This window comes from Aedes aegypti, chromosome 2, assembly GCF_002204515.2.
Source record: "Aedes aegypti strain LVP_AGWG chromosome 2, AaegL5.0 Primary Assembly, whole genome shotgun sequence".
Taxonomy (NCBI): Eukaryota; Metazoa; Arthropoda; class Insecta; order Diptera; family Culicidae; genus Aedes; species Aedes aegypti.
In genome coordinates, this window is record NC_035108.1 from 276,332,573 (window position 1) to 276,359,713 (window position 27,141).

A 27,141-nucleotide genomic window follows, 5' to 3' on the forward strand; every position below is an offset into this window, starting at 1 on the left:
CAAATTCTCCCTTCTTTCGATAATAGACGGTGTTTTTAATTTGCTCTCGTATATAGACTATTTTTGCATTATACTGCAATAATAGATCTTTGGATTAGAGCACTCAATATTTGCAAATAAATTTTCTCTACTTTTTCCAAGTAATTTTCATCAAGTGTTGCGTCCCAACTGTGACAGAGCTTGATCCCCAACGAAATGTTCTATGATCTTTCCCTAAATTTACTATTTCCAAATATGTATATCGCAACAAGTTCAAAGATTCTCTGTGTTCTAGGATGTAGAAACAATTATTATTCCGGAAAGATTTTTCAACAGACCCGTCACGAGTTTTATTTAGTTATGTTCCCTAATGTAACAACTATTTTTGACATCCATAGCTCGGCAAATCACTGAACGAACATCACGCTTGTTGAGCACCTTGCAAAGTTTTTTGCTATGGGCTCGTTGGTGTTGATCTCGGTAAAAGCTTCAAAAAAATCAATATTCATTATAAAACACTCAGTAAGCCAAACGCCTATTATGCTAAACGGCTATTATGCCAAACGGCTATTATATCAAACGGCTGTTATTGCAAACGTCTATTATGCCAAACGATTTTATGCCAAACGACCTCATGCCAAACGGGGTACAATCAGTAAATAGTATTAGTATGACACTTATGAAAATTTTAATTATTTTTGTAATCGAAATCAGACATTTGCATATGATGTTAAACAACTAGAGGTATGCAACGTCCTCTTTGCTCCAAGTAATTTATCTGGTTTTGTTCTTAATATACTTTTTATACTTAAAAAACGTATGATTTATGTTGAATTCAATGTCGAATTGTGAATACCAATCGATAATAAATAAAAATTTATACCAATACATACGGGCTTATAATGGTGTGTATCATGCATGTTTTAATTTAAAACACTTTTATAGGTAAATTTTCTATAAATTCGGATAACTTATGATCAAAATCTAATCCACGTTCTCCATTAACATCATCCAATCAAGTTCCAATTGCAATGATTTCAAAACGTCAAAGTTACCCTAAAACCGAAAATAAACTTAAAAAAATAGGAATTATCGGTTTATTTAAAATGAACCTTAATGCAATCTTTCAACTTCAATCAATAATTGAGATACCAGTACTTGCTTTAAAATATGAAATAAAAATCTTTAAAGCAGAATGCAGAAATATTCAGATTTTCTTCCAAACAAAACTGTCAAAGTTATTCCGTTTTAGGTGGCTGCGGCGATCTGCAAATTTTTGAAGATCGCCGGCGCTTGTTTATTTTGCGTCCGCGACTACAAAGCAATGCCATGCTTCTAGGTTCAATTCCCGGTTGGTCCAGGATATTTTCGTAATGAAAATCTCCTTGACTTCCCTGGACATATAGTATCATCGTAACTGCCACACGATATACGAATGCGAAAATGGCAACTTTGACAAAGAAAGCTCTTAGTAACTGTGAAAGTGCCTATTGAACAAAGCTGAGAATCTGGCTCTGTCTCAGTAGGGAAGTAATGCCAAGAAAAAGAAGAAGATAATAGATTTTTTGTTAGTTCATAAAGTCTTGGACAATTTTGAATAATTATTATACGTCATATTTTGCGGTAGGAAATTTTTAAAATTATATATTATGAAGTTAAGCATTATTATTTTGAATTTGTAACGTGAAAAGCGCCCTTATTAAATGTATTTTTTTTTATTTACTAGGTTCGTGCATTTTAGCGGCCCGCTAAAGATTGGGGGCACATGTGCCAATCGGCCAACTGCACGCTACGGCACTGAGAACACAAACGAGAGTTGAAAAAGAATTATATATTTCAACATGTTCGGACGTTAAATGCTTTGAAACTCGACTAATCCATTTTCACCCAAATTTGGGTTTCAGCATATTTTTTTTCTGGTAGATAACTCATTCTTATATAGATTCACCATCCCTGGATGCAATTTTTTACAAATTTTTACTTTTTTATCGCTCCACACGATCATATTCCAGGAAATTCTAGGATCATGTAATTCCGACGGCGCATGTTTACACCTGATTCCACTATTACGATTTAGTTAAAGAAGATTGATGAAAAGCAAACAGTCCCCCAATTTCAATATAACGCATTGTTTCATCGAACTAAATCCCAAATGCATGTTAACTTACCTTTATGTTAATCTGATCCAACGAAGTATTCAAACAATGACCTCCTGCTTGGAGGTAGTATAAAATAACAACTGCTTCCTCCTAAAAAATCACTTGCAACACAAATAATTTCCTTGATGCATAAATGTGTTTCTTCTTAATTAAGTTTTTCACACCGTGCATAAATATCTATTGATTCGAACACTATTAGAAGCCACTCACGTGTTAGTCGTTAATTAATCATGCTTCCGATGATCTCGTTTCATTCAACATTAGCTTTTCCACAACTCCAGGGTTCTCATTTGGGGATGGTCGTTTTTCACCAGAGGGAAAAAGTATCCCGAGTCGGTCGAGATTGAAAATTTCAATTTGTTTTATTTATGTTTTTTCAATAAATAGCAAATTATCACACCAATCATCATAAGTTCCACGGATTCGTTTTTTCTCTTCTTCGGCTTCCTATCTTCCCGGCAAGATCGGTTTGAATGTTTTGAATTCGATGCTTTTTTTTTTCTTTAAAAAACTGGACCACCGAAAGTCAATGCTATCGATGATGGTTTTCGGGATTTCAGAACTTCATCAGACACAACCAATCGAATGTTGGCGCTGCTTTTTTTCCTTCCTCGAAATTACATTAATAAGCAAAACATTGCTTCTCGGAGCTTCCTGCTCTCGATCGCACTTTGCACAGACACCGATCGCAAATCTGTTTCATCCCGAGCGAAATGTATTATTTATTTTGAATCAAACGCTGCTTTCTTCGGGTGCAATTAGGAGGAGCGCAATTCTGCCGATGAAACGATCCGACAACGACAATGGCGCTTATGCCTTAATGCCCGTCTGGCTCCAAAACGAATCAAATATCATTCACAGAAATACCGCACAAGAATGTCATAAGAATTTTCTGGTAGATTGTTGGAACACTAGCTCAGGATCTCCAGAAGTCCAGAACTTCGAACGGGAAAACTCCGAAGGAAATCGTATTCACACACTTTTCGCCAACGCCTGATCAACGGAAACTGACACTGAGCACCAACTCCGAAAACGATGCTTGCCGTTCCGAGCTCGGAAGACAAATGATTGGAAGGAGCCAGCGGTGATTCTGTTTTTCCATGTTTGTTGTTCACGCTTCACGAGAGAGCGTCGCCGTCGTCATTATTGGGATTGGTTGGTTGAGTTGGGAGTTATAGTCGGTGGCCATACGTTTCGATATCGGCAGCATCCAATTCTCCGGTAAGGTAGCACGCGGGAGAAACTTTGCTTAGCTGAAATCACGAGAGAGAAGATTCTGAATGGTTGATTCTGTTCGGAAAATTTCAGCTTCGGTTGTATGTTGCTAGGTATGCTAAGTATGTTGTTGATGGCAAAGAAAGGTGAGTTATGGTATTATACTTATTGGTGTTTGATTGTTAAGCGAAACTTTTACTTTAAATAATTTTCAGTCATAAGAATGGTTTACTTATAGGGTAGAAGTACCAATTATGGCTATAGTACCAAATATGGCAATAGTGAGAACAAAAAGAGATTTTTCTTATTGTTTTAATAGAATATAACGGCTAATATTCACAGGAACGATAAACCTATTTGTTTTTGATGATAACTAAGCCTTGATAAGAACGTTCGTGCTATAAGCTTTTGAAAAATGAACATTTGAAAAATTTGCCTCACACATATGTCACCTTCTTAGCAGTTCGCTAAGGAACACCCGTCACGAAATTTATGTTTTCTTACCGGATGAAACTACTTCAACCGATAAATGTATGTTGCCTAGTGAGAACAAATGAACAAATTTAGCTGTTGAGCAACTAAATCTACTATTTTAAGTTGGAAATCGTGTTATTTCCACTATGTCGATAACTGGTACAAAGAGTGTATGAGAGCCCAATTATGGCGATACTCTGGAGGCGGTTTGTTTACATATTTTGATCAGTAAAATAAAAGAAATAAAGCTATTTTACGGGTGACTTCCACGACGGGACGGCTCGGTAAGGCATTATCTTCATGATTTGTACTCAATTACCTAGATTTTTCAATCACACGTTCGAAAACGTTCACAAGCGGAAAATGCTAATTTCATGGTAGAGAGGAGTTTTCAATGATACTCGATTTTTGAATTTTCGCTCTTGTTTCGTTAAAATAAGGCGCTGGAAAGGTAATGTGAGTTCATTAATGCTGTTTTGTATCATATTTTGCATTTTCACTACATTTTGACTCCTTTTCGAAAATTCATTTCCTCCCATGAATCCATTGCAATAAATAGATTTAACATCTATTAAACACAATTTTTTTTGGAAACATTTATGAGCAATCACTTCATTACTTATTAGCGTTGCATTATCATTTGCTCTGGATGATGTTTGATTTCATTTCGTGCAAATATTCGATAGTCCATAATTGGTACACTTTTATGTCGAATGATAGGAACGATATTGCCATAATTGGTACAAAGACAACGCTTTTTAAAACCAATTTTTAGAAGCTTTAAGTTAATTTAGTACTAAAACTGTTTAATTCAACTGTTTCGCAAGGCTTCAAACTAGTAATTAACATCAACAAATCATGCTTACGTTTTAGAAACGCGGTTAAAATTAGATTTTTATCCATACTGTTGACATATTGCATCCATAATTGGTACACCTACCCTATCTCTAGAGTAATTAAGAAGTTCAAACGAGATGAGAAGAATAACTTAAATATCGTCCACGTGGACAGCTGATTGGCGCGTAAATGATGATTTCGAACATGTAACAACAGACAGAAAGTCGACACATTTATTTTTGAAACTTTGTTATATTTTTGAAGCTTTCAATTCATCACATGAATGACTGCAAGAATAATTAATTAATTTATCGGTACCGTAAAACAGGGCAACTTTGATAGTTTTTTGTAAGAAAATCAGATTATTTCTGCATTCCACTTCAGATTTTTTTTATATAGGGGGAGATCCCCCAGTGCCGGACAGCACCCAATACCGGACAAAGCCGAAACATTGAGAAATCATGGTCCAATCAAGATGGTGTATTAGTAGAAAATAAAGCTATTATGTAAACTAATGATTGCGTAGAATAACACATCCTTGAAATATGCATGCCTTTTTAAAAAAGTAGAAAAGTTTGAAAAACTTTAAAAAAATTAAAGTATCCACTTAATTTTGAGCCTATTTAGTAAATATTTTGAATATGAAAAAATACTTTGGATCCCGCAAGCATGATCGAACATAATTCTAATTTGATAGTATGAATGTATTTTGTACCTTAATTGAACTAAACATGGACACATTACAATTTTGGTTAAGCACCTCCTGTCCCTCAGTTTCGGACAGCTTGATTTGTTATATGATATCTTTGAAATTATTGCATCAGTGTCTCAGAATACTTTCATTTTTCATGGATTCCTTCGACCATGGTATCAAATATGCAATAAAATTAAGAATAATGAACATTCAGAACAACATCGTAAAATGTGCTATTTTTCATCATATATGAAAGAGGTTTTTGATAGGCATCTTGCAAACTAAGAAAAACTCAAATTATTCTTGTAAATGTAGAAAATGCATTGAATTGGTAATTATAAACTATTCCTATAGTGTACACATTAGATGATGTTCAAATTTACAGAATTCGAGGCATTTCCAGATCTTGTCCGGTATTGGGTGCTATTCTAACACAACTACTGGTATCTTAGTTCATTCATTCATTCCATTTATTTAGTTTACATCTAAACAGATAACCCTAAATCAACAATTTTACGCCACAATAATCGGTCCGTGGCCGCACCTCTCCATCCTCGGTTCTGTCCCACGCTCGCCATATCGATACGCGCTTGATCCGCCCACCTAGCTCGCTGCGCTCCACGTCTTCCTGTACCAACCGGATCCGAAGTGAACACCATCTTTGCAGGGTTGCTGTCCAGCATTCTTGCAACATGCTGCGTTCATCGTATCCTTCCAGCTTTGACCACCTTCTGGATACTGGGTTCACCGTAGAGTTGGGCGAGCTCGTGCTTCATCCTTCGCCGCCACACAATATTTTCCTGCACACCGTTGCCAAAGATCTTCCTAAGCACCCGACGTTCGAAGACTCAAAGTGCTTGCAAGTCTTCCTCGAGCATCGTCCACGTTTCATGCCCGTAGAGGACTACCAAACTTATGAGCGTTTTGTACATGGTACATTTGGTGCGGGTGTCAATCTTTTTTGACCGCAGCTTCTTGTGGAGGCCATAGTAGGCCCGACTTCCACTGATGATGCGCCTCCGTATTTCACGGCTAACGTTATGGACCGATGCACGAGTTCACTATCTGACGTTTAAGCGGTGCCGTGTTATTTACGTGACCATGGCAACAAGTGAATTCGGCACCGCTCAAACGTCAAATTAGTGAACTCGTGCATCGGTCCATTGTCAGCCCTCAGCAAGGATCCAAGGTAGATGAACTCGTCGACCATCTCGAACGTATCCCCGTCTATCGTAACACTGCTACCTAGGCGAGTCCCGTCGCGCTCGGCCCCACCAGCTAGCATGTACTTTGTCTTGGTCGCAATCACCACCAGTCTAACTTTTGTTGCCTCGCGTTTCAGGCGGGTGCACAGGACTGCCACCTTTTCAAATGTTCGTCCGAAAATGTCCATATCATCAGCAAAGTCTATCACCTTGTTGTAATCCCCGGCGGGATCCAAACGAACTGGGAGGAGGAGGACTTTATACCGACTATTGGAAAGTTCAGCGCCCACCGGCTGACGAACGAAAACGGCTTACGACTAATTGATTTCGCCGCCATTCGTAGCACTTACTTTCAGCACAGCCTTCCATACCGATACACCTGGAGATCACCATAGCAGACAGAATCACAAATCGAGTAACCGCACAGTTAAAAAAATGAAGATTACATGTCATGTAAACTTCAATTTTGCGATGTAACCATGACGTCATGTAAATTTAAGTCTGGAATCATGTAAATTTGTGTTAAATGTCACGTAATTACACAGAATCCTGCTGGATTACATGACATATAATTGAAGTTTACATGACATATCATGTAAATATCCATTATATACCACGTTCCAATTATGTGCATTATATGTCTCAGAAATTTACACGTTTCGTTCGAACTGTGCGGTTGTCGCAGCTGCGTACGCGCAGCATCTCAAGGCTGCATTAGAGGAAGAGGGTGAGCTGGATGAAACCCCTCCTGAAGATTGCTGGAGAACAGTGAAAGCAGCTGAGAGCAACGTCGGGTACGTGAGACGATGTCGACGGAACGATTGGTTCGACGAGGAGTATAGGCAGATTCTGGAGGATAAGAATGCAGCGCGGGCGGTCATGCTGCAGCAAGGGACTCGATAGATAGAAACGGCAACAGCAGACCCGTCTTTTTCGGGAGAAAAAACGCCGCCTGGAGAAGACGGAGTGTGAGGAGATGAAACAGTTGTGCCGGTCTCAAGAAACACGTAAGTTCTATCAGAAGCTCAACGCATTTCGCGACGGCTTCGTGCCGCGAGCCGAGATGCGCAGGGATAAGGATGGAAGCATTTTTACGGACGAGCGTGAGTTGATCGAAAGGTGGAAGCAGCACTTCGGCGAATACCTGAATGGCGCTGAGCACAGGCATTGAAGGACGGGGCAGCGGAGGAAATGCCTTCGTCAGTACTGCGGACGATGGAAACCATACAGCCCCCACTTTGAGGGAGGTTAACGATGCCATTCACCAGCTCAAGAACAATAAAGCTGCTGGTACGGATGGTATCGGAGCTGAACTCATAAAGATGGGCACGGAGAGGCTGGTCATTTGTCTGCACCGGCTGATAGGCACAAAATCTGGGAAATAGAACAGCTACCGGAGTTGTGGAAGGAAGGGGTAATATGCCCCATCTACAAGAAAAGCGACAAGTTATATTGTGAGAACTTTCGAGCGATCACCATTATAAATGCGGCCAACGCATCACCTGTTCATCGATTTCAAGGCGGAACGTAGAGCTATGGAAAATCATGGACGAGAACAGCATTCCCAGAAAGCTCACGAGACTGATAAGAGCGACGATGGAAGGCGTGCAAAATTGAGTGAAGGTTTCAGGCGAACACTCCAGTTCGTTTGGATCCCGCCGGGGATTACAACAAGGTGATAGACTTTGCTGATGATATGGACATTCTCGGACGAACATTTGAAAAGGATGCAGTCCTGTGCACCCGCCTGAAACGCGAGGCAACAAAAGTTAGACTGGTGGTGATTTTGACGTCGTGGCTTGGGCAGCTGTCGTACTCGCGTTCGAGCTGCGCGTAAAAAGCGTCTTTGTCATCATCAGTGCTTTCAGAGTGAAGGCTGTTCACGTTTATTATGCTGAAGTTTTTTTTTTTTTTTGCTTTATTATAGAGACTTTCAGCCCTGAGCTGGTTCGTCTCTGAGAAAAGAGGGTTCCCTGAAGGGGTTCCTAAAATATTTACAGACTTCTGGTACAATTGCAAAATGAACAAAGTTGTCTTTCCGGTACATAGTCAGCTTTGGTGTCATCGTCGTTTGTACTTTATCGTGTCAGTTAGAGAGCTGGTTTTGATCGAACATTGTCGTTCTACTGTCGACGTGCGCCGTTGGTCGTTGCTTGGGTCTATGTTAATTGGTAGTATCCAGTGTTTTTGAGAAATTCCATTAGTGATCTTTCTCTGTCTATGTCGGACAGTACGTCTCTGATGCTGATACCGATTTCATGTTAGTCTCGGAGGGCTTGGTAGGTGGGGCAATTTATAATAAGGTGCTGCAAGTACTTCAGACTTTACCGGGGATTTCGATCGCTGCCACTTTGTCTGCAGCTTCGTTTCCACTGATACCACAGTGGCTGGGGACCCAGACAAATGTGGTATTACTGTTCGAAGTCATTCTAAGCTTGCACCAAGGGGTGTCGGTTCTTAGAGTTCTCGAGAGCCTTCAGCACACTGGCTGAGTCGGTGATGATCGCCTTCCAAGTACTGCTGGATCGTTCTACAGCCGAAAGGATGGCTGTTTCTTCGGCGGAGAAAATCGAGGTGGGTTTAGGAAGGCCTCCGCTTATGCTGATGTTGGGGCTGAAAACGCCAAACCCAACTTCACTAGAAGTTTTAGAGCCATCCGTGTAGATGAGCTCGTAGCCATTCAGTTTAGTTTTTATGAGCTCGTTAAAGCGTGGTACCACAGATTCTAGGTGGAGAAGAATCCCACGCTACGTCTCGGACCCAGTGGACTGTGGATACCGGAGGGAGGATCTGGTGGGCGATCTGCTGGAGGAGTTTGTTTGCCTTTTTGAGGAGGAACACTCCCACGTTTTGGGGCTGTTTGGGCACGTCAGGAGTTAATCATCAATGTTAACTTCCTTTTCCCGATCAGCCTAGATAGCCGTGTAGTGTCGGTAGCGGTTGTTTCAATTGGCTAAGAATTAACACTACGGACTGCCTGTTCCGGTGGTAAAAGTCCACCTAACAGGTGACCCCTAACTCATGTGGCTTTAAGCTTACCGTGCCTAAGAATGAATGGTTAGGGGGGTCTAAATAAAACCTAACCGCAAACGGAGCCTCTCTACAGTATTATGCCCTTCCTGTGCTACCCGGAGCAATGGTGCAGGTGACCTTGTGTTTCTCCGAGATAATCGGCTGCCCTTCTTCAGTCTCAAGCCTGAGGCTAAATAAGGGTGGGATTATTAATACGTTGTAATTTAGTTTAAATTTTCACCTCTATGGTTTCGCATTATGCGTATTACACAGTGTAGTCTGTGCTTTTCGCCTTTGGCGACTTTTAAGAGATACCGATCTGGTTTTTTCGCTGCTGGTCTTTTTCGTTCTGAGATTGCGAAAAGCTTAATCCTGCCTAGTTTGGGTAGTGGCTACGGTTAGGATAGCTTAGTTAAACCAATCTTCAGCATTAGAATATCAGCAACGATCAATCTTTGTAGACTCATGCAAATGGTACAGTTCAAATGGCGCAAAAACCTTACTTTTGTGAACTTTTATCTAGGTAACCTTGTGGACCCAGTTTTTGTTACTTTCAGAAACATGAAATGGCAAACTCGCAACCTCAATAGGAAATACGTCTTTCGTTTTGTGGTGTATTTACCACATGATGAACCATCCCCAATGGATGATTTCAAACGAGTTGTTGTTCACTGCCTATGAAAAGGTCGTCTGCTGATTGTGGGCAGTAATGCTGATACTCATCACATCATCTGGAGCAGCTCAAATATCAATTTGAGAAGCTCCAGTCTGATGGAATGCTTAAGTAGTTCAAATCTTGGATTACTTATTTCAGGGAATCGCCCAACCTTCATGGTATCTGCTAGAGAAGAAGTGTTAGACATAATGCTCTGCTTGAACAGAATCAGTCACGAGTTGACGAATTGGCATGTATTAGATGATGAATCATTATCTGATTATCGCTACATCTCTATATGAACATATGAATGTAAATTCGCAGCATTTGCATTTGTTATACTCCACAAACTGGGAATTGATTGTGACCAAATTCTATGACTTCTCTCCGTCCATTGGAAATCCTAGTGATTTGAATGTTTCCACTTTCGGTGAATTGGGACACACTTGTCCTTGCTTCAAGTGAATCCCACAATTGCTTGTCACTTTGTTCCTCGCAACTCCCTTCGCGGGACGAGTTGACGTCTGGCTATTTGTAAAGGAATATGTAAGATAGCCAGGCTGCTTTTAAAGCTCTTGCTTCGGCCAACTCAAGGTCTAAGCTTGTTATCGCACGTCGAACTCAATTTGAGGAACTGAATTCAGTGAACTCTGTAAAACTTATATGGGTCCTTGCTATTCTTCCATTGCTGGGAATGAATTGGCTTATGAATTAGCTCGCATTATCACCTGATATGTAACTATCCAATCTTCGCGTGATTGCGATTCCAATTACTTGGTTAACACTTATTAAGTGAAACTGATTTCAGAAACCTGAATCTTCAGGATATTCTGTTATTCTTAACCCGTGTGGTAATGAGCTATAGGCTCTCTTTACGCTCATGCGTTTTGCAGTGTCCTTTTTAGGGCGCTGTTCGAACCCATTGTGGTATGAAGCTACATGCTCTCAATTCGCTTATGCGATTTTCCCTCTTCCAGGGACCCTACTCCTATTTCCTCCCATCTTTCCCTTCCCATTTCCTCTCCCATCAGGTAGATGATGAAATAGGCTCAAATATGGCGATGGCACAAATCTCCCAAATGGCGGGGAACGTGCCTCTGGAGCCGGCCTTCTGATACCAGATACGTCTCGGACCCAGTGGACTGTGGATACCGGAGGGAGGATCTGGTGGGCGATCTGCTGGAGGAGTTTGTTTGCCTTTTTGAGGAGGAACACTCCCACGTCATCCCCGCTCGTTTTTTTTTTTCCAGGAAGCTAACTGCTTTAGAGCACACAGCTATTGCGAAAATGTAATGGACAGGGAGCATCCCAGCCTCAACACACGTGGATGCCGCTGGTGTACAAGGAAGGAGCCCGGAGATGCTTCGGATGCAACGGTTGAAGGTTGGTGCAAGTTCGTTGATTACGCTGTCAGAGTTTCTACACAGTAGTTCGGCGCCGTAGATTAGTCTACTGCAAATAATTGCTTGCGCGGCACGCAATCCCACATCTCGATTCGTTTTGGTGTGTTTGCTGGTCATGATTCGTAACAGGTTGAGGCGACTTTTGCATTGGTTTTTCATCCTGTTGAAGTGAGACTTAAAATTCAGATAGCGGTCTAAATATACTCCAAGTACGCGGATCGTAGCTTCGTAGGGAATATTTACTCCGTCGATGTTGGGAGGATGCTTTTCAGTGTGATGGTTTCCTGAACAAATATGAGAAAATTGACTTTTGGATGGTGATAATTCGAAACCAACAGATAGTGCCCAGGCATGCACAGCCTCGATTGCGCTTTGGAGTTTCCTGCGGATCAGGACAGGTATATGTCCTGTTACGAGGATAACCTTTTTGTAAGGATTCGAAGACTCCGTTCATTGCGATAAGGAAAAGAGTTACCGCCAGCACAGAGCCTTGAGGAACACCAGTTTCCTCCGGAAAAGAATCCGATTTTGTGTTTCCGATGCACACTTGAAAGGATCTGTTTGTCAGAAAGTTTCGGAATGAAGGTAAATGTATTACCGCCGATACCCCAGCTGGCCAGTGTTCTCAGCACCCCCGGGGTCCAAATGCGATTGTACGCCTTTGAAAGATCCAGCGTTGCCAAGTCAACGTGGAGACCATTTTCGAGTACGTCGTCAAAAACTTGACCCAGAATAGCGAAGTAAGTGCTTGTACCACAACCTTGACGAAATGCGTGTTGGCGGTGGTCGAGGAGGTTTTTATCTTGAATGAATTGAGTTAGTCTTCGATTGACCATGCGTTCCATAACTTTACTGCAACAACTAGTCAGATAAATGGGTCGATATCCACTCGGTTCGGTACGAATCGAGTCCTTTTTGGGAACAGGGATGATTAGACTGTGACGCCATGGTGCAGGAAAGGTTCCGTCTGCCCAAATTTGATTGTAACTTTTCAGCAAGGTCCTTTTTGCCGATGGGCGGAAGGTGACGAAGAATTGGATATTCCCCAATTTCCCTTTCCGCTTCCTAGAGCAAACGATAATTCGGCAGGAGAGAAAGGTTTGTCTAGCAGATCATCTGGTAGCGTATCAGGTGGCTGCATGGATTCAACGGTAATCGAAAAGTCATCAAACCGAGTAAAATCGGGACTGTAGCCGCTGCGGGCACTAAGCTTAGCAAAGAAGCCACCAAGAATGTTGGCAACTTCTTTCGGGTCTCTAGTAATTCCGCTTCCTGTACTGATGGCGATGCCGTTAGCACTGCATTTCCCTTGCAATGCGTTTATGTTTTTCCACAGTTCAGATGTTGTACTTTCACTGCTTATACCGTTCAGAAAGTCATCCCATGACTTGCGCTTTGCGGTACGAATAGCATTTCGGCATGCATTGCGTTTTGAGTGGTAGTCTGCAGCTGTTGATTCGGCGTCAGGGTGGCTTTTTGGAGTTCGCTTCATTTTTCTGAGCACTTTTCTTCTCATTTTAATAGCAGCCTTGATTTCTGGTGACCACTATCTTACCGCCCGGCGCCCGGCGTTCGGGCTTGTTTTTGGAATAGCTTCGGAAGCTGCGGCAAGAATAGTGTTCGTTAGATCATGTAGTGGCGTATCGTCTTCTATAGGACTGATTTCTATCATATTTTTGAAAAACTGCCAGTCAGCTAGCTCATATTTCCACCGAGGGCGTCTGGTGGTTTTTGGAGAGGAGAAATTACAAAGGATTGATATAGGGTGATGATCGCTACCTATGGGATCATCAGAGACCGACCACTGAAGGCGGCCGATAAGGTTTTCACTAACGAAGGACACATCTATGGCAGAGCTGATTTGCGGTCTAGAGAAAGTGGGCGATCCGTCATTGAGTATACGAAGGTTTGCTTTCTCTGAGGCTCGGAGAATTTCGGAGCCTTTGTTGGTATTCCTTCGTGAGCCCCAGTTAACATGGTATGCATTGAAATCTCCCAACACAAGATAAGGTGGAGGAAGTTGATGAAGGAGTTTACTCAACCGAAGTTCAAGATTATAGCAGTCCGATGGTGATACATAAATACTAACGACAGTTATCGGGAAAGGAGATTCAACTCTGGCTGCTACTGCTATCAAATCATAGGAAAGAGTATAAGCAACGTATATATGTCGTCGACTTGTGGACACCGATTGCTGCGGACTGATAGATGTTCGCGCCTCCTTTCAAAATCCATTCGTTTTGGCCTTGTAATGTTTTTTTTTCCATTGTTGAGGACTCTGCTCTATGGACTTCTTGGATGGCAATTATAACAGGTGTTGACCCTGTTACAAGTAATTCCAGGTCTGCGAGATTGTTGAAGAAGCCATATCATGTTCCATTGTAGTGCTAGCAATGGACGCATCCTCTTCGGGCCACTAGCGTAGTCGAAGGAGGTCTTGCTAGTTGCGGAAGGGTTGAAACCACAGGTGTTGCGGAGGAGAATGATGCCTCAGCCACGGGAATAGCGGTGTTGTCGGTATCATACTTCTATTAGTCGTACTTTTGCGCGTCTGATCTAGCATCAGGAGGGATTCGTAACCGAGCTGAACACCTGGTTTTGGCTTTATTGTTTAGCAGACCTGTTTTCGGTCCAAGGGCCACATATCGCCGGAGGTAGCCGACTTCCGGTTCGCCAAAGTAGTTCGCACTAGCGGGGCTCGTACTACTCGCTGCTCCTTTCTTTTTCGTTGTGTTCCTGATTTGCTCGCTATCCTGCTGGGGGAGTATGAAGTTATCACGCGTCCCATATATGTCTTCGCCTGGCGTAATATTGGCTCCGTCTCTGTTCGTTCTCAAGGAATTTACCAACAAGCGCCGGGGGTTATCCAGCAGTTCCGGTACACCGAAATCTTCCGCACTGGTGGTGCCCCGACTGCCCGTTGCTTTGCCTTTCTTTTCCACCGTATGCTTGATTCCCTCGCTGTCCAGGTGGGGGAGTATGAAGTTATCACGCGTCCCATTTTTTGGTTCTTTCGAATGGTTGTAGTGTTGATTCCAGCTCTGTGCAGAGATTCCCATGGAGGAGGGGAAGAGTTTCCCATCGATCGCCGGGTGTTGTCCACCAGAGTCTTCCGCACTGGTGGAGTCCCAACTGGCCGCTTCCTTTTCGTTGTGTTCTTTATTCCCTCGCTATCCTGACGGAGAAGTATGAAGTTATCACGCGTCCCGTTTTTGCCTTCATATGACGTAGTCTTAATTCCAGCTCTGGTCGTTCCTAAGGATTTCTCCGTTGAGCACCGGGGGTTGTCCACCAGTTCCGGTCCACCAAAGTCTTCCGCACTGGTGGGGCCCAGACTGTCCAAGGCGTTATCCTATTTGATGTCCTCTGCTTCATGCGTGTTCTTTTCTTCGTGGTAGAGATGTTTTTTTGGTGTAGAAGTCATTATAGTGATAAAATTTGAGGAAATTTGGAAATAGAGGACGTAGTTTAAGAAACTATTTATTCTGTCTTAATCTCCTGCATTGATTCATCCAACGAGGACGAGACATCGTGTTCTGCGACCTCTGGCTCGTAGTGAAGATCATTGAAAGGTGTAATGGAGTTTTCAGAATCAGAAATGTACATCATTGATTCGTTGGCCTTGGTTCGTTTGGCGTAAAGTTCATCGCTGGTAAGTTCCGCATTTTTTTCCTTAATTTCGGCTTAGTTCCCTTGTTGATTCCAGAAACCGCAGTATCCATTGGAACTATCGACTGATTCTGCTCAACGGAGACTGCCGTTGTCTTGCTTTTTTGTCTTTAATAGTACCTGCGGCAGTTGCACTTTTTGCTGAGTCTTTGTGATTGCTGCACTCCTGAGTTCCGGGGTTGATGTGAGAGGAAATGATTTTGGTGGTTTGCTGTCGTTGAGGCTTAGATGTATCCGGGGAATCAGAAGCAGTTTTATTGGTCGAACAAAGGGTTTTGATTTCGTAATCTTTCCTACTTACGGTCTCATGCAGGGATGCCACTTTAGCGACAAGGTCCTCGATAGTCCCGTGCTTGCGGACAACGTCCAACCTGGAGCCTTTCTCTAAGGCTTTTTCCAGAGTTTGAATTCTTTCGTCCTTCTTTTGTATCTCTTTTTGCAAATCGATAATCAACTTTTCAATTCGCTGGAATTCGGTGCTGCTGGTCGATTCATTTCTAGTGGACATCTTGGCCTCGAGGGCCTTTATCTCGGTATTTGTCCAGAGAAGGCTTCTAGCTTCGTTGATAGCTCCGAGATTATCGTGTCCTTACTATGGGACGCAATGCCTGCGAAAGACCGTTGACTATTGTTAGTTTCGAAAACTCTTCTGGCTTCAAGATATGACAGGCCTCACGGATGTGTTGTATTGTGTCTTCGTTTTGATACACCGGGCATTTACGACTGCCGATGGAATGATCGTTGGACTTACATCGACCACAGTATGCGGGGTTGTGGCATCGTACACCTTGCAAAACTTCATGCACACTCAATCTGTTCGGTAAAAATAACTGGGTTTTGGAACTCCCGATAAAGTCAGTAAACTAAAAAAAAAAATGTCAGAAATCGAAAAACAGGGATTTTTAACTGAAATTTTGCAGAGAGCTTTCTTTTTATATCATATATGGATAAAAAATAAAACATGGTGAAATTTGCTTTTCAATTACGCGTGGCGACAATTTTCATTTTACTGACTTTTTCGGTAGTTCCAAAACCCAGTAAAATTTTACCGACCCCAGTAATTTAATCTAAGTGTGTGCTCCTGGTCACAGTTGCCACATATCGCTTCTGCCACCTATGCATGGTGTGACCAAATTGATAACACTGGTATCAGAGCATAGGTGCAGGATAGTGTGGTCTGGTACGAATACGCTGATAACCGATGACGATATGTTCGGGGATTGTAGTTCCGTCTACGGTGAGAATCACTGAGGGCGTTAGCTCTCTATTCTCGCCAATTTTTCTAGTGATTCGGCGGATACCCGTGATGTGTTGATCCTATAAACACTCAAGGATCTCATTGTCGTCTTTGATTTTCATTTAATTACGACAGCTGATTACGCAGCGTGTTGAGTTGAGTCCAGGGTGGTAGGAAACTTTTGCGTCATCTGCTCCTGACATTCAATGCGAATGATCGCCCTGCGCTTCGGAGATGGCTCCTTCAATTTTTCCATTTACTCTTCTTTCGATAGATTGGCGCAGCCGTTCACTGGTTCCATTCGCAGCACTATCAGCTCACCGTTGTTTCCGTGGGGGTCCATATAGCTGGGCAATGTTGCTCCAGTATACGTTCCATCGAGGTAATTTAAAGGCCCTCCTCCGGGGTCACCGGGGAGTGGAAGGAAACCCACGCTCAGCGACATTGCTGGCGGGGCGTGTTGAATATGAGGGACACTGATGGATCTAATGTATTTCTTTTTTAGTGCTAATTTATTACTTATAAGCGAAACAGAACTTGCTTGCAAGTTAAAGTGAAAGAAAAACAACTGACGTAGGTTTATTTCACAACGATGGCGATTTTATGTAGCGTCCTAACTTCTAGGCAATTGTAAAATGAATTGCGTTTTTAACGGATATGCAACAGCTATTGTCAAAATCCTCACTGTTCACTAATCACCGGTGACCAAAGGATACCTGGAACTGGTGCACTATTCCTTGATACCATAAGAGCTGCTGGAATCTGATGTTCTAAACGCACTATTTAAGTTACGTTCTTCAAACAAGGATAGTGAGAATTATTATCGAAACATTTGAGAAAAAATAGAGAAAGAATAAAGTTCAAACAGATTGTGATAACGGTCCCATTGATTTTCATAAGTTTCTCTAGGATTAAGCCTCCTTTTTAAGTCTGCGATGATCTGCTATGTTTCGGAAAAATCACGATACCAAATCGCCAAACCATTTTGCATTCCCGTTTACGCCAGCAAAATCAAATGGGTCATGGGTTCAAACGAATAGGGAATAGGATTCGATTGAAAATTGCCGTGAACATGAATGAGGGTGCACATCAAGGCTCCCTACAAATCTTTTCTGCAAGTAGGGGTCAATTAATTTCCAGAATAGTACGGCTTCGTCTTCAAGTTCGTTTTTTAGAAGTGGTTGTAGAAGAAAGGTAAAATTTCCTGTTAGTATGAGAAACAGTTCTTCAGCGATATATTTTGAACAAGATCATAATTTTTATTTTTTTTTCTCTCATTTTTTTTTTATTTTGCTAAATATAAACATTGAAAGCATTAGCTATGGGTTTTATAATGCCATAAATGCATGCACATTTTAAGGCGATGTAGCATTAATTAAGACAATACCATCATGCAATGTTAATGCAACTAAAAAACATGCAACGATTTGAAACTTTCGTAATGTACATTTAATGTATCATTGCTAAGAATATGCTTACAAAAAGCCACTTTGTAGTACAGATGCTAATTTCCAATCAAATTAGAGCTCCGAGGTTAGATACCTGGGTCAATAGGCGCCATGGGGAACTAACATCCCACCTGACACAAGTCCTTTCGGGCCATGGTTGCTTTAGACAGTATTTACACCGTTTCGGTCATGCGGGTTCTCCCGAATGTCCAGTTTGTGCAGGTTTAGAGGAAACGGTTCGTGTGCCCGCGTTTCCGCACAATGCGTGACCGCATGTTCATCTGGTTCAGAGGATGTGTGAAGACGAGTTTGGCTGGAATGCCGTTTCATCGGCTATCACCCACATCGTCTCGGGACTACAAAGGAAGTGGCGAGTGGACTCGAGGAGTGGCTAGTGCAGACGCTAAAAAACAGGTGGTCCAAGGGTTCGCAGTCGGCTACGTAGGTCATACCGGTGCCCTACGGTCGAAATCGACCCTAACAGCGATTAAGTGGCCGCGGGGAGAACATCCTGGTAGCGTTGCTGTCGTGGCGCCGGCCTACTGGGTTGGATACGAGCCTCTGATTGTTCGGGGCAGGTGGAGGCCCCTTCGTCAACAATCCCAGCTGGTGCTAGCTGATAGGGCCTGAGCATTCAGTAGGTCAAATTGCGAAGCCCACAGTATCAGTTCTTGATACCTGCAGTGCAGCTGGGCGCGGGCATTGCGGTCGACCCTGCCCGCCTTCAGCGGACAATGGGAGGTAAGTACCACCTGGGAAGCTGGCAAAGCGCCAGCATGCTACCTTGGTAGACCCCCCTAAGCGTGTCATCGATGTTTGTTGCTGCATGGCTACGCAGCTAACCTTGAGGTTGCGATTTGCAATAGCCCCTCTCCGAAGCAATGCCTTCTTGGTGGACCCGGAGAGACGAAGTGTTTGGCAGCAATGGGAATGGTTTAGTGAGTCGGGCATGTAGTCCTTAGGACCTTGGTCCGGAGTCTGTTGAGCTGATTATCCCCCCATTGCTAAGAAGGAAAAAAAATCAAATTAGAGCAATGATATTATGCAAGTGGTTACTTGGGAATGCAGACGAGGTCTTCCTGCACCACTGGACCAACCATCAGTGCATCGTTAAAGGAGATGCCCGTGTCTGTGGCTGACGATGCATCGAAAACAACACGTAGTTTTGTCGTAAGACTGTCCGGACGGACAACGCAGTGATGTGGTAGAAAATAGGAAGCAGAAGTACTCGGCGTATTCTGAAACAACCTTCGATAAATGCCGAATATGGAGCCTTCAGTGATATATAATATAAGCCGGCGTTTGGCTATATCGTAGGATTTTCCAAGGTGCTTCAGGACTTCCGGCTTCTTTGGTAACGCTACAACAAACCGCCCAGTCTCGTCTCTGGTAGTGGTTGGGTTGGAATGTTGACATAGACCAACTCTACCGGAAACGACCCAACCAAGAGTGGTATTCTGGAGTACTGGTTTTCCTGGACCAAGCCTTACTAATCCTTCCAGTAGTAGATCGTAGTAAACTTCCATTCCAATGATCATGTCCACGGAGGCAAGTACAATGTCGAGCGGCCATTCCCAGGTGAAACATCTACAGAGTTTGATGGAAGATCGCGTGTTATTTCATTGAGGAATGTAGAATTTCAGATCAGCACTGAAATGTCGTGGAGCTTCCGATGGCATGATAATCCTTAATTTTTCGTGCTTCCAGTCGCTGGACCAGCCGTTCGGAGATAACGTTCAACTGAGAAGCTGTATAAAGTAGAGCTCTGACCCACAGTAAGTAACCACTGGAATCGACGACCTTTACTAAAGCTGTCTGCAGCAGGACCGTTGATGGAATCCGGCGGACGTTGGCAACCAATGAGATGGAGCGGTGGCTGAGCGACGGAGAAGCGACTGGAACTGAAGGGGGGCCGGGATGGCTGACGGAGGAGGCTGATTTGAACCATTTGGAGGGTTCCTAGCGTTCGCAGAATGGGATTGCGTTTATTCGGGAGTGGGTGGACTTTGGGTTTGTTTCTGAGCTTGGGATTGGTTTGGATAGCGATTGTTTGCTTGTTGGTGTAGCATTGTGTGGTGTTTTGTGCACATACACGACAAGAAACAGGTGTGCAGTTTTTGATTTGATGCTCGGGCGACAGACAATTGATGCAAAGGCCTTTCTTCTTCACTAACTCGTACCTTTCTGCTACCGAAGAGCTACGAAAAACTTCGCACTTGAAAACGAAGTGCAAAGCCTGCTTGCAGAATAAGCATGGTTTTGACGGGGAGCCAACGACAGAATGGTTGTGGCTAATCTTCGGTTTTTGTGTGCAGGGCGCAGTTGGTGGAGAATCAGGGGAACGAGATTTGATCGGTGAGATTGATTGGAGAACCATAGCGTGATTTCTGAGGAACTGTAGGAGATCCTTGTAAGCGGGAATGTCCGTTGACTTGTGGTGATTCTCCCATTGCCTCAGAGTCGACGAATCTAAGCGAGCACATACCATGTACGCCAAGAGGACACTCCAGCCTTCAGTGTCTTTTTTCCATCTTTTGAACCATTTCCAGATTCCGTTTGAAATCATCGATCGGTCGCACGAGTGAATCGTAACATTCTCGCTTGACTGGTTCTATCGAGAAAAGCGCATCAAGATACGTTTTCACAACAAGCTTCTTATTGTCGAAACGCTTTTGAAGCAGGTCCCAAGCAACCGAATAATTCGCGGAAGTTATTTCGATTGCCTCAACGATACGCTTAGCTTCCTTCTTTAGTGAGCCTACAAGGTAGGACAGTTGGTCAACGTCTAACAAATTATGGTTTGAATCGATAGGACTCTTGAATGAGTCCCGGAAAGGAAGCCAGTGGGTTATTGTACCACCAAGCGAAGGAAGATTAACCTCCGGAAGCTTGAGTCTAGATTGGAAAGGGTTAAGATTTGCGTTTTCCGATCGAGAAGCAAAGGCTTGCGCGATCTGCGGGGGTGGAGGGTTTTCCCTACGCTCAGCGGTTGCCAAGAATCCAAGTACTTTCATGTAGTTCTTCTCCAACTCATCACGTGTCTTGCGATTGTCCTCATCATTCTCTACTTCCTCTTCATCTTCTTCAATCAACTCCAGTTTCAAACGAATTGTCTGGAATTCCCGAAAGTTTCGTATTCTTTTTCTTTAACCTTCAATCAAAAACTTATATCTGTCTTCCTGATAGAATTGAAAAAAATGGAGCAAATTCTGCATGGTATCTAAGCAGAACCGCTCTTGCCTCCGAACGACTTCGAGCAGGCGCCATATCGATGCCCAAACGAAGCCCAAAAATTCTGAACGCAAAATTACAAAAAGTTCTGGAGTCCGATTATGGCTTCTTTACAGCCAACAGCTAATATCACGAGCGATTTGCTTGCCACCACCTAGTGCTAGAAATTCGCAAATCCTCAAACCAAAGCTCAATTTATGTGTCACCGAACAAACAGAACGTGAAAGTTCATCCGATGAAAGGGTTAGTATCGTACATGCAATCTACTTACAGTAGGCATCAGCGTGGGGAACGGAGCGCAGTGTATCCCCTTTGTCGATTGACCCCTTTGTGTGGATGAACCCAAGCCAAGCCAAGTCCACGCGGTAAGGAAGCTCAAGCCACGCGGGTCACACTCTCACTTGGCACTATTTTCTGGGGCTCTTGGGCCTCGAACACTTTAGCTTTCTTCCTTTTGCCGACCTATGCGGACAGATCACTTTTTTTTTCTTTTCCCGTTCATTTTCAGGATACGCTTTTCACGCATTATGGTTGGTAAATGGCTGGGCATGGCGTACCATTGGTACCTCGCGTACCTGAAGGAATAAAATAGATTCCTCTGTGCGGTCCTTAGCCTCTTGCCCAGCAACTCCTATCCCTACCTCCTCGCGGTACTGGCCGGGGTACGAGTAACCTTAGGGAAGATCTGATAACCAACCCTCGGTGGGAACTTTGGTCGTATGCTGACAGTGAAGGGGGGGTTTGGTTCTGCTTTTGCGTCTGTACTCCATGTTAGGAGCGGCTCACAACAGCGTCTGTTCCCCATGTCAGGGGCGGCTGACCATCGTCCATGAAGGACTCTAAGCAAAACTGTGCACTATGGTCCTCCGAACATTTAGGGGGAATGGTCCTCCGGAAATCTAGGGGGTTGGTGTCAGGTCCTGCATGCCAGCTGTAAAAAAAAATCAAGCGACGAATAATCAACGAGAGAATACGAACCGGGACAATCGGCGTAGACCACAGCAACGTAAAGGGACTAGCGATTGGAAGCTCGGTACGTGGAACTGTAAATCTCTCAACTTCATCGGGAGCACACGCATACTCGCCGACGTGCTGAAGGACCGCGGATTCGGCATCGTAGCGTTGCAGGAAGTGTGTTGGAAGGGATCAATGGTGCGAACGTTTAGAGGTAACCATACCATCTACCAGAGCTGCGGCAATACACATGAGCTGGGAACAGCTTTTATAGTGATGGGTGATATGCAGAGGCGCGTGATCGGGTGGTGGCCGATCAATGAGAGAATGTGCAAGTTGAGGATCAAAGGCCGGTTCTTCAACTTCAGCATAATAAACGTGCACAGCCCTCACTCCGGAAGCACTGATGATGATAAAGACGCTTTTTACGCGCAGCTCGAACGCGAGTACGACAGCTGCCCAAGCCACGACGTCAAAATCACTTCGCACCCCCTTGAAGAATACCCCTATTAGCATAAAATAATGTATATTTAGGGAATGTGTTAAAAGTAAACAAAACAATCAATCCATTGGCTACCTTTCAATGATTTTCTTTACCATCTCAATGATTATTTTTGTTGGTATCAGAATTGGGTCCTAAAATGTTTAATGAATTCTTGTTTTTATTTAATAATACGAAAGAGCATGTTATTGCAACTACTTTAGCAAGTTTTCCAGCTCAAATAACGGCTATAACATTTTAAACTTCAATTTTAAAAATGGTTTCGAATATGAACCTTGACACTTGTGATCTTGTTTGACATTCACTTTTTCGACAAAAATGCCACAGGGCATATAGTTTGAACACTGGGGTTGTTCCTATCTGACATTTCGGAAGGGACACGGAAAACAAAATATACCCAACATTTGAGTTTAAACCAAAAGGGTGTGACAAAATCATAAAAAAATGTTTTTTGTACTTAAACCAATGAAAATCAATTAAAAATTGAGTAAACATGTGTTTCTGCCCTAAACTTAAGCGTTTGGTACTAAAATTGAGACAGGGCTTTAGGACCCTATTCGAAACCACAACTAGGTTGATGGTGTGCTGAAGGCCTGGCGCGTTGGTGTCATGTGCTAAAGCTGCTGATGTGATAAGGGATGGTACACAAATTATGTCACGCTAAATTTCAACTTGTTCGACCACCCCCCCCCCCCCTTTGTCACACTTTTTGTATGAGTCCTCCGAAAATTTTGTAAGGCTTGTCACGTTTGGCTCGACCCCCTCCCCCCCCCCCTTGGAGCGTGACGTAATTTGTGAATAACCCCTAAGGTAGGATAAAAGTTCCTTTTAATCGAAGCCACTGTGTTATTACGAATAGAATGAATTCTCTTCGGCGATTTAACAACAGTGATGTCCTTTCCTCACCAAATGAAACAACAATAGAAAGAATGTGATCACCATTCTTTCTCGTATAGGAAAAAACAGAACTTAACCCACAAAACAAAGCCCTAGCGCAAGATTTCATAAATTTCATAAATACAACATAATTCTGAATGAATACATATATCCTGAAAGAAAGTCATTTCATTATAAAAATTGTTCTTCTTCCATATCCTACAAAACGTAATGAGCGAGTGTGAACGTGCTCGATTGTCTTACTTAGTTATTACAGATTCGAGTGCGTTTAATGAGTTTATGCAATCTTGTATGACAGCATAACTGTGTATTCACTTTAAACGCTTAGCATAATGCTCAATTAAAATAATGCTACAAAGCATTTATACTGTTAATCAAATGGATTATTACTTGACAGTTATTTAATAAATGCATGATAACATTATTAATGCAAAAAATGTTGACTTTCGATCAAATTAATGCAATGATATAATGCTTGTGGTTACTTTGGTTTGAGCTACTGAACAACTTTGTCGAAAGTGGCATTCTTCTAATTTGTCAGGATCCTAAGATATCCGCTAAACAAAAGTCTCATGCTCACTAGCATCGCCTTGTGGCAAAATCTTTGAGCCACTGAACAACTTTGCCGAAAACGCCATCTTTTTAGGTGGTCAGGCTCCTGAGATATTTGCAAACAAAACTTGCATGCACTCTAGCGCTAACTGGTGGCGGAATCCGAAACTGAATAATCACCGCATGTCACCTCTTGATCTCCTTAACAACTTTATCGAAGATGGTTTCTCTATATTTAATACTTATGACACACTTGTGGTATACGTACCATGGTACAATTATCTTGAAATGGGTTACATACTGATAATTGTCTTCATTCAAGATAGCCTTGGAATAATTTTCTTGACAACTTGTACCATGGTATATGTATCAGATGTCTGTCCAAGATATATATAATCTAGATCGCGAGGTATTTCATGTTGCACATGAAAAACCAAGGGTGTTGTACGAGGTTCAGCGCACGACTACTATCGTTACAAAAATTCGCGCGACATCCCTTGAAATAAGGGCTTATTCACAAATTTCATAACGCCAAAAATGGCTATTTTCGACACCCACCCACCCCTTTGTAACGCTTTTTGTATGAATATTCTACAAGTTGTTGTATGAGCCGTAACATCACGGGGACACCCACCCACCCTCTTCAACGTTATGAAATTTGTGAATGGGCCCTAAGAATGCAAATATATTTATATAATTTTCTCCCGAACAACTATCAAAGTTACCCGGTTTTATGGTACAGTCACCCCACAGTTATGGATAGCACACAGATATGGATCAAAGTTGGCTTAAACGGCGAATATCTCTTCGAATAGAGTTGCAATTACGCAGAACACAGTTTATCTACGTGAACCATGAATCTGTACAGCATTGCAATCAATCATAACATCTTCTAGCATATTTTATTCATCCGTATAAAATAAAATGTTATCCGTATTCATAGAATCGTTGATTCATAACTGTGGGGCATTGAAACCCGTACCACAGTTATGAATCAACGATAAGACGATTCCGAAAGAAACGCCTAAACGTATACTTTCACTAGCACACCATTCGCTTGCTTCACAGATAAATTGCTTTTATAGTGTTCTGATCCATAATATGATTCGATTTGATCCATAATAGGGATCCTCCTCTCCCACTGATCCACATCTATGGGGTGGACATCGTTTGAAATTTCCATCGAAATCGACACTTTTTCGTAAATAACCGCGATTTTTTATGTGTATTCTCGAAAACAATTATATTCGCCATTGCCTGGCGGGTGAATTTGTTTTGTACAAGGTCACCATGATTTGTAATCATTTTTTATTCTAAAAAATGACCCTTAGCTGATCCATAACTGTGAGGTGACTGTACATTAGATGTGCACCGAACAATGATCTGTTGCCTTTTAATCGATTTAAATGACGCGCTACAAGAATGATGCGCATATTGTCTACTTTTAGGCGATTTCTGACGAGATTTCTTCTCTCTGTGGGGATGCCACAATCGATTCTGGAGTCATCGCTCTGCTTTCATCGAGTTGCTCTGCTGGTTACGGGGCTGTAGGCGTTGTCGGTACGGAAAGATGAAATTAAATTTTGTCCGAATGCCGGATTTGGTTTACGTGATCATTGCTTTACATTTTCGCCATGGAACACGATTCGAACAAGTCAAAAACACGCATTTAGTCGAAAATTAGATTTTGTCACGTTTTTAGGGATGGTGCTTTCACTGTACGATGACAATATTTCGTGAGCGGTATGGACCGATGCACGAGTTCACTAATTTGACGTTTGAGTGGTGCCGAATTTACTGGGTTCCATGGTCACATAAATAACACGGCACCGCTAAAACGTCAAATAATGAACTCGTGCATTGGTCCATATCACTTTGTGATTAAAACAATATGAGTGTTACATCAATATAAGTAGGGTAACGGTCGTATTTTGGACCCCCTAAGGAAGTGATTTTAGTTTTGTGTCCCAATTAATTAATTGCACAGCGTAACCAAGTCAAAGAACATGTCAAAATGTAGAGAAAAACTTCCTCTACGAGATAAAAATACCCAAACGGTCATGTAGGATCCAAAAAACGTCGAAAATTATTGAATTGTGAAGCACTGTTTTTCATTATTTTGGACACACCAATACATTTTGGACCCTCAAAGTATATATTTTGGACCCCCGGCATTTTTTTATCGTTTGGCGACAAAGTTCATGACACTGGATGTATAATATGCTTGCCCATAGTCTAATTAATCGATTGACAATGGAAAACCGAAGAAATTCTACGATTTTTGTCCAGGAATTTGAAAAACGTTTTTGTTTACATTTGAAACTTTCTGACGGCTTCAATTTCTGTGTGTAACGTTGTGTAACGGTTGCATGGATGCACCGATTAAATTAAATTAATTTCACATAAAATAAAAACATTTTCTTTGTACAAACGGTTGATGCTAGTGCGGAATAGTCCTATCTTCCTAAAGAGCATGCAAATTGAGTTGGTCTTTCGATTTAAACTGGGAAATTTGCAGGAAAATGACCAAGGGGGTCCAAAATATATAAGGGTCCAAATTATATTGGTTACCCTAATTCGTCATCAAACGGCAACATCCCACCGCAAAATCGCTAGTGTTTGGAGGGGAATTTAACCTTCAAATTGCCAAATAACCTCCAAATCATCACCTCCAAGTTAGTTCTAATATCCTCCGTTATATGAAATATGGTGGCGCGTCGATCGTCGCAAGTTTATCGTTAAACAGTCAATAAACCACAGAAGAAGAATGTCGCTGGCGTCGCAGTAGGAACATCTTTTGCTGGCGGAGATAGGCGTGGCTATAAATGTCAACGCGAAAATGTATGCAGTTTGACACTTATGTACCCAACATGTTTCTGAGCGAGAACAAAGGAAACACCAGCGACAGTATTCTTCTATGGTTTATTATTTCTATTGTTACATCTGATTGTAGGGTAAATTATGTATTTTGGACAGGCTAAGGATATGTCTGGAAACGGCGATCGATTAACCACATTA

At 42.5% G+C, this 27,141-nt stretch overlaps 1 protein-coding gene across 1 annotated transcript in view; it reads right to left on the reverse strand.

Moving 5' to 3' along the window:
* The window catches only part of LOC5572659, a 145,419-nt gene extending 142,214 nt beyond the window's left edge, over positions 1-3,205 (reverse strand). The window contains exon 1 of the mRNA XM_021845139.1: positions 2,148-3,205. The gene's annotated coding sequence lies outside the window, so the exon portion shown is untranslated. The remainder of the gene's footprint in view (positions 1-2,147) is intronic.
* Between the last annotated feature and the right edge of the window lie 23,936 nt (positions 3,206-27,141).